Source organism: Apis laboriosa, unplaced genomic scaffold (assembly GCF_014066325.1).
Source record: "Apis laboriosa isolate Shangri-la unplaced genomic scaffold, ASM1406632v1 scaffold1_cov151, whole genome shotgun sequence".
Lineage (NCBI taxonomy): Eukaryota > Metazoa > Arthropoda > Insecta > Hymenoptera > Apidae > Apis > Apis laboriosa.
The window spans coordinates 5,057,301-5,069,729 of NW_025222279.1; the positions used below are offsets into that span (position 1 = coordinate 5,057,301).

Genomic DNA, 12,429 nt, shown 5'->3' on the forward strand with positions numbered 1-12,429 from the left:
AAAAAAAAAAAAAAAAAAAAAAAGAAAAAATTCACCTGTCCACGATAAAAATAAGTCAAATTAAATCGATCGTCGTAATCGAAACTGACAAACATCGGTTCTCGAATAATCAAACTTGTATTAAAAAGCGAGGAAAATGAAAAAAAAAAAAAAAGAAAAAAAAAAAAAAAAATTCGCGCATCCATCCACACGGGAAACAAGTCGCTCGAAATTAAATCGAATCCTGGAATTAAATTGCGCGCCGAGTGTCAGCGGATCGAACAAGAGGAGGAGCACCGCCACCAGCAATTAATCCAGTCTCTCGTCAAATTAGTGCGTCGCCACGATCGAACAGGACGCTCGATTGTTTATCGCCATATTTTTCTTTCTCTCTCTCTCTCTCTCTCTTTTCTTTTTTTTTTTTTTATCATCCGCCTGTTCCTCGCCTGTTTCTTCCGCGCGAGACAGAGGGACGACGACTCGTCTCGCGGTAATTAATCTCATTAGCGAGGAGGATTCGTGGACTAATGAGATGCCAGCGCACGATCTTGCCGTGACGACACGCGTTCCCTGATATTTTTCTTTCGCGCCTCTTTGATACACCTCCCCCCCCTCTCTCTCCTCTCCTCCCCCTCCGTGGTCGACCATCCAGTCTGTACTCTATTTTTTTTTTCTTTTTTCTTTTTTTTAACGAGCAACACGCCGTTCATTTCGCCGCGTAATTTTTCTTTTTCCCCTCCCCCCTTTTCTCGCTCTTTTCCTCCTCGCCCAAAGAAATTTTTAATTAGTATGGCGGCGGATGCATAACTATTCCCGGAATTTGTCCACGAATTTGTTCGATCGTATCTACAACACCATTTATCCTTGTAAGTTTTTGATATTGTCTATGATTACGTAAGGTTTTAGAGCAATGAAAAAAATTATAGGCCTAATGATATTAATTTTAGAATGAAAGAAGATGTTCAATTCGATCCGAGGAAAAATTGATGGAAGAATCTATGATTAGAAATGTGATTAACAATGAACGTAAGTTTTGGTATTTTCTATTTGATCTGATGACTTAATCCTTTTGATTAATTTAATAATTTAATAATCCCTTTGCTTAATTTAATAATTTTAGAATGCAAGGAGAGTCAATATTCAATTTGATCGTAAGAAAAACAGTGAACCTAAATACTTTCTATTGATTTAAATTCGTCTATAATTTACTCCTTTTGATTATTAATATACTGGCTTAATTTAACAGCACTGGCTTAATTTAACAATTTTAGAACACAAGGAGAGCCAATATTCAATTTGATCCTAAGAAAAACAATGAAGTACTTTCTATTGATTTAAATTCGTCTATAATTTAATCCTTTTGATTATTAATATACTGGCTTAATTTAACAGCACTAGCTTAATGTTTATTGGTGTTGGAAGATAAATTGTTGATATAATAATTTTTATAAATTCATTTGATCTAAAAAAATTTAAATGTTTTTTCATTATAGAAATATAAATAAAAAATTATTTATTTTTTTTTTTCGAAGAGTCTTATTTTCAATATAAGAAATTTTTGTTATTAGAATTAATGATGAAATTAATATAATAATAATAATAATAATGAATAAATTTATATTTATTTTTGAGTATAAAAAAAATAAATCTGAATTTTTAATTATATTTGAGTATAAATTTATATTTATAAAATTAATAAATTTTGATGATAATTTAAAAAAAATTAAAATTAAAAAAATTGAATTAATGTTTTAAGTTTTAGTTTAAATGGATAATGAATTTACTAATGAAATAAAATATGAGAATATAACTAATATTCCTCTTTAATAATTTTAGAACACAAGAAGAGCCAATATCCAATTTGATCCTAAGAAAAACAATGAACCTAAGTACTTTCTATTGATTTAAATTCGTCTATAATTTAATCCTTTTGATTATCAATATACCCGTAACAACGCTGACTGAATCTAATAATTTTAGAATGCAAGGAGATGTCCAATGTCCAATTTGATGGAAAAAATCGAACGAGGAAAAACTAGTAGAAGAATCATCCTATCCATGAATTCGTTTTATCCGTATCACCTTCCCCTCCCCCTTTATCTTCTCTATCAGCGTCCAACATCTCGTCTCCGCGAACCGAAATTCACTTGGCTGGAAGTTCTTGCATGAATGAGCGAAGAATCGAGTCGCGAGCTACGAAAGAAGAGAAGAGAGAACACTCGAGCAAAGCTGTTAGAAAAGGCGGTGGATGTAAGAAGTAGAAAGAGAGAAAGAGAGAGAGAGAGAGAGAGAGCGACGAAAGAGTGGAAGAAGAGGGATAGGAAGAAATGGCGGAAAGGACACGCACAGGAACCCCAGACTCCTTCTACCATTTATTTTTACCGCCAGTCACCGTTCTCCCTCCCACTAGAGACCTCTCCCTACCTAACCTCCCTACCTGACGAGGAATTTCGCATTTCTTCAACCCTCGGGCACGGGATCCCAAGGCGAGTCTGTGGCGATATATACAGGGTGGGGCGATATTGTCACCTGAAATCGTCGCCTCTTTTATCGCGACGCGAAATTGCTCGGACTAAATCGTGAATACCATTAAGGGAAGATAGAAGAAGTTTTTTTTCTTTTTCTTCTTCTTCTTTTTTTTTTTCTATTCTCTCTTCTTTCGTTAATTCGTTAATGATTTGATCACGGTTGGGAGAGGGGGGGAATATAGGTACGAATATTTTATGGGATGCAAGGGGTGGAGTCGTAATCCTCCCGAGCTTTTTACTCGGCTATTTAATGCGATTGGGGATTAATTTAATGCACGTGTGCGGAATTGATAAAGGCGGATATCGACGTTGCTTCGTCGATTGGTATTTATCCTTATCTTCATTGCACTGGATGAAATTTTTTTTACATGTAATTTGATCGTTGATTTGTCGTTAATCGAGAATTTGTTGCACGAGCGATAATAATATTTAAATTTGGTTTAATTGTTCTCTGTGTCGAATAATAAAGATTCGCGGTGATACGTTGATTTCTACGTATTTCGTTTTTCTTTCCATGATATATAATAAATAGGTAATAATAACGATATGAATCACGATTATAAGTTTCGTTCGAAATAATTTGTCCGCTATTATCGTGGAATTTAAAACTCATAATTTTTTTCTCATACAATTCGTACGATATCTTCCTCGCGAATAATATAAAATTCAATATTTCGAAAAGAATTATTATTTTATTTTATGTAGATATAAATTCTCCCTTCCTCTCCTAAATTCCCCTTTCCTCTCCTAAATTATTATCAAGATACAATAAAATTTTCGCAATTTTAGCTCACTTAAACTAAATATCTTACGATTAAAAATATCTATAATATTTCTAAAAAACGATATTTATCTTGCAAAAATAAAAGAAACATCAACAATTATTTACACAAATAATCCTCTTTAAATTAAATTTCTCCTTTCCTCAGAAACCAACATAAGATACCCCCATCTAGATATTTTACGATTAAAAACATCTATAACATTTCCAAAAAACGATATTTACCTTGCAAAAATAAAAGAAACACCAACAATTATTTACACAAATATTCTCTTTAATTTAAATTCTCTTTCTAAATTTCTCCTTTCCTCAGAAACCAATATAAGACACCCCCATCTAGATATCTTACGATTAATAATATGTATAACATTTCCAAAAAACAATATTTACCTTGCAAAAATAAAAGAAACATCAACAATTATTTACGCAAATAATCCTCTTTAAATTAAATTTCTCCTTTCCTCAGAAATCGACATAAAACACCCCCATCTAGATATCTTACGATTAAAAACATCTATAACATTTCCAAAAAACGATATTTACCTTGCAAAAATAAAGGAAACATCAACAATTATTTACACGAATAATCCTCTTTAAATTAAATTTCTCCTTTCCTCAGAAATCGACGTAAGACACCCCAATCATACCGATTTGATACCTTCACCCATTCGTATATTTATTTTCGATCGAACGAGTTTAATTATTAAAATTAAAATTAAGCAAGAATTACGTGTAGGGCTCGACCACCTTGGACATTTCGATCCAACGATAAATTTTCCAATAACTGCGCAAAGATCGAACAATATTTCAGTTATCGTATACACGCGTACACGCAAGCGTTCCAAGCGTGCAACCCCCGTAAGCGAGACCTGTCGAAGCCACCCCCTCTTCGAACGCCTATCCCCGCGGGGGGAGGCGCGTGAATGCACTTTGCCAGGCGAAATATTCTCCTCTCCTCGGTTGAAATTTATCGGTGAGACGACGACGACGACGACGACGTTAAGCCCCTTTCACGCGGAAAGCGGATTTCTTGTCATCTTCGCTCGGCGAGAAGAAGGAGGAGGAGGAGGAGGAGGAGGAGAAACCCTTGCCGCGTTGCAAAGAGTCGCGTTGATCCGAGTGTCTCGAGATTTTGCACGGGCGAATAAGTGCACCCGTCAAATTCGCTTTTAGCGGGGGCGCAATGTGCATTAAACGGCCGCCTTCTTCCTCCCCCCCCGCGGCCAGATTTGATTGCTCGCTCGCGAACCACCGCAGAAGCCCATTGTTCGCCACTCTCCTTCGCCACGGAGTCGCCCCGTCTATTTCGCGCCGAGAAATTTTCCACCGGCTCGATAATTTTCGAGAGAGGATATTGAAGTTTAGACTGTTGTCGTTTTTTCTTTTTTTTTTTTTTACGAGGATTTTAGGGAGAGAGAAATAATTGTTAAAACGATGATAAATTAGATGATAACGATGATAAATTTATTTGTTTAATAATCAAAGTTTAAGTGAAGAATAATAAGAATATATTTATAACTAACGCTTATTATGTGTCTGAACAAATTCCATCTATTAATTGTTCTTCGTTTAATTGTAATTGAGAAATGAGCAACGAGAAAGAAACATTTATTATTGTTTTCGTAATTATTTATAAAAGATTCTCTGTTTTATAGAAAAGTGTGACACACTTGATAATAATAAGATATGGAATGGAATCAACAAGAACAAATATAAATAAAATATAAGAAAAAGAAAAAAAGAACGAATTCGTGGCGGTTTATCCCCGAATAGTAGGGAAAAAGGTTTTATCTATCGGGGATCGATGGATGCTAAAAGGGGTGACCAACCCCTGGAGCAAGATGGGTTGGAAAACTCTCGCGAGGAGAACTCTCGTGTAACGTCTTGATTAAGTGGTGGTTTACACCCTCGAGCGTGTAGGACCACCCTCGTAAAACAAGCTTTCCCTCCTGCGAATTCTACTTGACGCGTTAAACGCTCGTATACAGGGGGAGGGGGAGGGGGTGAAAAAACGCACGCGCGTGATTTATAACTAACTAAATCGTGTAACAAATCGGTATCGAGAGGAACAAATTCGACCGTCGTCGATAGGAGATAAAAAGGGAGAATAAGAAAAGGGGGAAAAAGGGAGGGGATTTATTATTTTAATCGCGTTTAAATCGAATTCGATCGAATTCCCCTCTGCTCTCGGGGCTAATTAACGATTAATTCGATTTTAATTACTTTTTTTGTCGTCGAGGATTTTTAATCGTGATCGTGGTTTTAATTTTAATCGCTTCTCGAAATTCCTTCCCTCCCGAATTTTAATGACAAATATTTCGAGAACAATGGAAATTCTGTCATTGGCGCGATAAAGGCCAATTGAAGTATCCAGCGACACACGGTGGATTTTGGAGTTGAATAATTAATTAGATTTTCTGCGTCCCCTGTTTATGTTAAAGGTATATCGTGTTATAAAATTATCGTGTTGAATATAAACTGAAATATGAAACGAAAATATGGCGAATTTAAAGCTGATTTTTTTCTTAACCTTATTTCTCTTTCCTTTCCTTTTCTTCTGTTTTTTTTTTTTCTTTTTTTGAAGACTCGTATTAAATTATTCCCAACCACGGCGCTCCAATTTTTTTAAATGAAAAGAGGGACAGATAATCCGTAACGAGAATAATCCAGGTTCATAGAGTTTTCTGCTTAATAAAATGATAATACCATCGGTCCATTTGCAGAATAAATGAAAAAATCTAACGAAAACCCGATATTAAAATAAATCTTCTCTCAAAAATTTCAGATATATTCAAGATTTAATTTTATTCCCTCCTATAAAAGGAGAGAAGGGAAGAATAGAAGATAGGGAAATTAAAAAAAAATACACGCGAATGGTTGAATTGTTTATTCGATTATCTTTGAAATATTTATTTCGTCAAAAGAAAAAAAAAATCCATCTTTTTTTTTTTTTTTTCTTTTTGATACGATTATTATTTCATACAGATGAAATTCCTATTCATGAGAGCGTCGAGTTGCAACGAGTTCTATGGATGCAGATTACACCACCGGGAGGATCTCTTTTTTCTCTCTCTCTCTCCCTCCCTCTCTCTGAAAGCATCCTCGTTTCAAGAGAGAGAAAAGATAAACTCGAATGGCGAATGGAGATACGTTTTGATAAACCTGCACCACTCCTCGTTCTTATTAGCCATGAATGCAAATCGACTAATTCGACGTGAAAGCGTAGACAGTGAATTCACTATCCGAAGTAAAATCTTTTGGACTTTTTTTAGTGGACAATTACTGTTTATTAAATTATCGTCATACGTTATTATTTATTCCCTGATAATATTATTTTCATATTGACAAAATGTTTCGCTTTTGTCTTTTGAATTTAAAAATCAATGTAGATTGAACTGGATGCAAAAAGTAAATTATAGAAAATTAATATAACTCTGCACTCACAAAACTCACAATAAACTTAAGAAAAATTTTAAGCTTGTAATTTCAAACTTTGTTAAATTTACCCATACATTTATCGATCCAGCTCGAAATTGACTGAAACTAAGAACAAAATTCCATAAATGAATAAACCTGTTTTCCAAAAAATCTTCGCAATTGTAAAATATAATTAATTTATCGACGAAATTCAAAAACGAAGAAAAGATTCCATGAATCAATTAATATTTTTCCAAATCTTCGAAATCTACATTAAAATCGCATATTGCCAAGATATTAGAACAAAATTCAAGGATCCGTCTGCCGATATCAAAAGATCGATCGAAAAATTTATTAAACCGATTGATATATTTCCCCCTCCAAATACACTCTCCATTTTAAAGAAAAAAAATTGAAAACTCAAACAATATCCCAGCTGCTATAATTTCAAACTTTGTAAAATCGGCGCACGCTTCACACGCGCCAATCTAATAAACCGTGGCCCAACCTCGAAACTTCCAGCTTCATCATAACCTTTCGGCCGACGACGAGATCCAACGTGCGGATCGTCCAATCCGCTTAAAACGGAAACCGAGCCGCCATCGAATAACGTCGTCTCTACCAAAACAAATTTTCGCCCGGTTCGGTTTAATTTTCGGCCGGGCATTTGGACAAACTTTATCGCTCCACTAATTATCGACCCGTCCCCGGCACACACGTTTATTAACGTTCCCCCTCACCCCTCCACCCCCACGCGCTCCCTTGTAAACGTTGCGGTCCCGTGATAATCGGGCGCCGGATTCGAGATATTTATCGGCACGGGGAAGCATCGGGGAAATTTCTCTCGTTGAAGGACCGCGTTTCGAGCCGTTTATTGACAGCCCGGCCCCACCACGGCCAGGGATATTGCCACCAGCGGCGAGCACCGTAACCGACTTCCGCGATTGTGCGCAACTTGGAATTATCTATCGGTCTCTAAACGAGAATTTATGTTTTTTTTTTTTTTTTTTTCGAATTAAACGGACGTTGATGGAAAATGGAGGATTTATTAATTGTTTGCGATAGAGAAGAAGAAATTATTCAGATTAGATAAAAATTTGGGGTATATATTTGAGGGAATATTCTGAGGAAAAAATTGGTAAAAGTTGATCTTAATATAGGAAAATTGTAGTATTTGAATAATTGATTTGAAAATAACAGACGTTGATGGAAAATGGACGATTTATTAATTGTTTGCGATAGAGAAGAAGAAATTATTCGGGAATGTAAATATTCGTGAAAAATGAAAAAATAATTCTGAGGAGAAATTTCGAATAACGTTGATTATTCATAAATTAGAAAAAAATTTGGGGTATATATTTGAGGGAATATTCTCAGGAAAAAATTGGTAAAAGTTGATCTTAAATATAGGAAAATTGTGGTGTTTGAATAATTGATTTGAAAATAACGGACGTTGATGGAAAATGGACGATTTATTAATTGTTTGCGATAGAGAAGAAGAAATTATTCGGGGATGTAAATATTCGTGAAAAATGAAAAAATAATTCTGAGGAGAAATTTCGAATAACGTTGATTATTCATAAATTAGAAAAAAATTTGGGGTATATATTTGAGGGAATATTCTGAGGAAAAAATTGGTAAAAGTTGATCTTAAATATAGGAAAATTGTGGTGTTTGAATAATTGATTTGAAAATAACGGACGTTGATGGAAAATGGACGATTTATTAATTGTTTGCGATAGAGAAGAAGAAATTATTCGGGGATGTAAATATTCGTGAATTCCTGAAAAACTAATTCTGAGAAGAAATTTCGAATAACGTTGATTATTCATAAACTAGAAAAAATTTTGGGATATATATTTGAGAGAATTCTAAGGAAAAAGTTGATCTTAAATATAGGAAAATTGTGGTATTTGAATAATTGATTTGAAAATAACGGACGTTGATGGAAAATGGACGATTTATTAATTGTTTGCGATAGAAAAAAGAAATTATTCGGGGATGTAAATATTCGTGAAAAATGAAAAAATAATTTTGAGGAGAAATTTCGAATAACGTTGATTATTCATAAATTAGAAAAAAATTTGGAGTATATATATATATATGAGGGAATATTCTCAGGAAAAAATTGATAAAAGTTGATCTTAAATATAGGAAAATTGTGGTATTTGAATAATTGATTTGAAAATAATTCTTAATAAAAAAAGAAAGTTAACAAAGCTTTCTCTCGTCTATTGCAAAAGAATTTCAAAGTTTTACGTAATACGTGTACGTCGAGATTAGATCACGCGATATTTTGTTTTAATACTTCGTTGTAATTATATAGTAAAGGTAAATTTAACGTAATGTACTTTAGTTGTTGCACTTGCCAAAGTTAGCCGAAGATCTCGTTCAAATACGATTGCTTAACGTGTCGTATATCAAAGATGGAAAATTTTCTTCTCGCGATTAAGAAATTATTTATTATTTGCCTGGTTAATTTCTGATTGGAACAACGTAAAAAAAAAAAAAAAAACTTGCACAATTCCAAGATCAAGTTTAAAAGATATTTAAAAATAGAATATTTCTAACATTTAAACGTTTAATTAAAACTTGAACGGTCCAAAATGGCTGGAATAAAATTCGAAGGATGGAAAACACACGTATTTAAAATCATTTCGATTCCAATTCACCGAATTTCCAAGGGAAAGGATGAAGGAGAAAAAGAGGCGAAATTCAAAAGATTCGTTTTAACACCGATTAATTACGAGCTTGAATGTTTCGAGGCTTCTTTCTTCCGCCATGTTGAACAGAGGAGACGAGAAAAGTTAGAAAAACCGCGTACAAGATTCTATTTCTGAGGCCCATTCAAAACTCAAGCATTTCCCGCCGTTTCTTCAAAAAAAAAAAAAAAAAAAACAATTCGAAACAACCGCGCGGAAAGGATTTGCTTTTCAAATGAAATTGAAGAGGAGCAGAGATGCATAAATATAGATTTCGTTTCGAATTAAACGAAGATAAAAAAGGATGGTTTTCCGAACGCGGAAAAAGATCCATAAATATAAATTTCGTGGCGAAATTTCATCGAAGCCAAATCGGTGCTTTGTGATCTTCGATTTTTTTTTCCCAAATCCAATCTTTCATCCGACGAAACTGCAATAGGATTCGATTCGATAAACATCGAGAAGGAAAATTTATAATACCAAAGTTTTTCAACGACCGACCTCTCGATATTTGTCTTTAATTACTTTCGAGATATCCGTGCAATTATGGCATTAATATGTATTTCTGCAGTATTGTACCATGTACCGTGCATTGTGCATTTCAATCTCTTTGATGAAAGTAATTTGAATGCATAAATATTAAGCCATTAGACGATCAAGTTGGAGGTACAAAAGTTAAGCAATTCCTCCTTCCAACACCGATATAATTCGCGTCTCGCTTCTCTTTATGTTCATTCGTTTCTCGTTATCCTCCCTTTTCCTTTTTACGTAAGAACACTTTATGCAAACAAGAAAAGTTGGAAACCTCTTTCCATCGATTAATTTAATCTCCGCAAATAATCCAAATTATATTTTTCAAATTATAACAACATTTTCCTTTCCTCCATCAACTCAAAGACAAATTACCAAAGATTCACCCATCAATTGCATACGAATCTTTTCTGCAACAAGAACAATAAAAGTTACACTTTGGAAATTTACAGTCTTACTTAATTTACAGTTTTTGCTCAACCACCAAAAAGAATATTTTCACACGTTATAACATTTTTCCTTCTTCGTTGACCACCAAATCTCCATCTTCTTCCATCCTATTTTTCGAAGCGAACATCGAAACTCGAATCCTAATCGTTTCGAAATTAATAAATTTTTACGATATTCTCTCAAGAATGGAAACACAAAATTCGTCGACCAAATCTCCATCTTCTTCCATCCTATTTTTCGAAGCGAACATCGAAAACTCGAATTTTAATCGTCCTAATTTTTATGATATTCTCTCAAGAAACACAAGATTCGTCGACCACCAAATCTTCATCTTTTTCCATCCTATTTTTCGAAGCAAACATCGAAACTCGAATCTTAATCGTTTCGAAATTAATAAATTTTTACGATATTCTCTCAAGGATTCGTCGACCACCAAATCTCCATCTTCTTTTACGAAACAAACATCGAAACTCGAATTTTAATCGTCCTAATAATTTCGAAATTAATAAAATTTACGATATTCTCTCAAGAATGAAAAAACAACATTCGTCGACTATTAAAACTCCATCTTCTTCCATCCTATTTTTCGAATCGAACATCGAAACTCGAATCCTAATCGTTTCGAAATTAATAAATTTTTACGATATTCTCTCAAGAATGGAAACACAGGAATTCGTAGAATATGCCATCAGAGGGAAATATGCCCACAGGAGTGGGTACATAGATACAATATATACGCACGAAGTGTTAATAGCCGAAGATGGCTGCTTAATATGATTGACACCACGGAATGGGTAATTAACAGTCGCTTTCATCGATATCTGAGGAAGGGGGGGCTATATTTAACGCGGCCAAACTCGCTTCCATAACGCGGTTATCCTAAGTTTAATTACTCCAACAGAGTATTCGGTGATGGCGTTTGCCCACGCCATTTCGATCGTCCAATATTACACGAGAAGAATACAAGTAGAATTCGATTGCACGCTCCGACTCGCGATTTTGCTTCGTGGAGAGGATTTTGGGTAATTCGGTTTCACGCGAAGGATCGTGAGGGATCAAGAGCGAGCAGAGAAGAATCGATATTACTTACTTGGCAGATTTACAGATGCAGTGAATAAATAACGTGGTTGTATATTTTCGAGAAGAGTGAATTCGTGTGAATTTTCGTGATTGCGTTTAATTGGATAAGATAGTTGTAAGGTTATATTGAAAAAAGAAAGATTGGAATTTGTTTTGTAAAGAATGTGTTCACAATGTGTACGTTACTCGTGTATATAATCTGAATTTGCTTCGAGAATAATAATAATAATTTATTTGGATTATATATTATTGGGAATAATATAACTTTTTGTTTTATTGTTCAATATAAGAGCAAGATTAATGAGTTTCTCTTTTTCTTTTTTTACGATATCTTATCTTAAAAAGCCTCGATCAAATATCCCGATAAAAATTTAATAAACGTCAGTTGTTCTTATTTAAAAAAGAAAAAAAAAAAAAACGAGCTATCGAAACAATAAATCTCCATTCGAGATTACGAAATTTCCATCCATTGAATGGTCCACGCGTGTTTTCCCAATACCCAACACCCGATTATATTCGAGGAAAATCATTCTCTCGATCGAATTTCCAACGAAGAAAGAAAGAAAGAAAGAAAGAAAGAAAGAAAGAAGGAAAGAAGGAAAGAAAGAAGGAAAGAAAGAAGGAAAGAAGAAAAGAAGGAAGGAAAGAAGGAAAGAAGGAAGGAAAGAAGGAAAGAAAAAAGGAAAGAAAGAAGGAAAGAAGGAAAGAAAGAAGGAAAGAAGGAAAGAAGGAAAGAAAGAAGGAAAGAAAGAAAGAAAGAAGGAAAGAAGGAAAGAAGGAAAGAAAGAAAGAAGGAAAGAAGGAAAGAAAGAAAGAAGGAAAAAAAGAAAGAAGGAAAGAAGGAAAGAAAAAAAGAAGGAAAAAAAGAAAGAAAGAAAGAAAGAAAAAAAGAAGGAAAGAAAGAAAGAAAGAAAGAAGGAAAGAAAGAAAGAAGGAAAAAAAGAAGGAAAGAAAGAAAGAA

General features: G+C 34.1%; 1 protein-coding gene across 7 annotated transcripts in view; it reads right to left on the reverse strand.

Annotated features, from left to right (window-relative positions):
* Positions 1 to 12,429, reverse strand: part of LOC122712377 (guanine nucleotide-releasing factor 2) — an 84,860-nt gene that overhangs the window by 55,124 nt on the left and 17,307 nt on the right. The window lies entirely within an intron of this gene.